The sequence below is a fragment of the Haemaphysalis longicornis genome, unplaced genomic scaffold (assembly GCF_048455015.1).
Source record: "Haemaphysalis longicornis isolate Haplotype H1 unplaced genomic scaffold, Haemaphysalis longicornis Haplotype H1 scaffold_12, whole genome shotgun sequence".
NCBI lineage: Eukaryota > Metazoa > Arthropoda > Arachnida > Ixodida > Ixodidae > Haemaphysalis > Haemaphysalis longicornis.
In genome coordinates, this window is record NW_027526225.1 from 63,928,605 (window position 1) to 63,929,737 (window position 1,133).

The following is a 1,133-nucleotide window of genomic DNA, read 5'->3' on the forward strand; positions in this document are numbered from 1 at the left end:
GGAAACTACGATTGAGGCAGCCAAATGGCATGTTAACTGGAGGGTAGGGAGGAGGGCAATGATGTTACGGCGGATGCTATGACAGAAATGGCGCGTGATTCATGAAGCATCACGTCTGCGCAGTGAGTTCGTTCTTCCACCGTTGGTGCGTGCGCCGTTCAACCACTTTTGACGTCACACCATTTGGACTGATTCAGCCATAGAGTTTCATACTAATACATACTAGAGGGAAATCTGTCGCTGCAGTCGCGGGCCACCGTGGGCGGCGCCATTGCCGCTAGCGACGTTCCTCGCCTACTTGTCATAGCTAACCATATGGCTTCTTTTTGTCTCGAAACCAAAATCAACAAAAAAGGGTAACATTTTCTCTTGTTCATCGTGCATGAAGCTTCTGCATAATCACTGACAAATTAATAGCTTTAGAGGTTCAATTTAATAATAACAAAACAAATTTCATGAACCTTCTACAGTAATACTGTTGCTTTTTTGCAGCCAGAGCCAACTTTTCAGCATGTGCATGAGCCATGCCAAGGACACGTGGAACGTGCCTGCCCGGTGCATGACGGAACGCTCGCCGAAGCGCGGCTCCCCTGTAGTGTATAATAGTATGAAACGCTATGCATTCAGCGACATTTCGTAAAGGCTAACTGCCTGCTATCAGTCGTGCTCAGGAAACGACTACGGAAGACAACGTCCCCGTCAACCGGGAAGTACGCCTGCGCACATAAAGCGGATCTCGCGCCTGAAGCTGCAATCGGGCGTAGTTCCTTAAAAGCGAATCTAGAAAGGCAAAATGTGGGCCACTAGGCTTGCCGAAAATGATACTGCTATGCAGAAGACAAAGGATACGTGGTTTCGTCAACTTCCAATTCTGCCCGCTGAAGCTCCTTCTCTCACATAAAGCCGTTGTTCAGCGCTAAACTTCAGCGCTCGGAGAGCATGAATGGCGTATGCCGCAGCTCCGTTCGAAGCTCTTCCCTTGACGGCGAAGTAACGCTATCGCGTCTTACATCTTAAGACCAAAACGTACATGTCCCCTGGAACTTGTTTAATGGGAAATTACTGCTTTTTCGGCGCGAATAAAAGAGCCTAAGACAATCCTTAGAAATAGTGTATGACACGCACCAAACAAA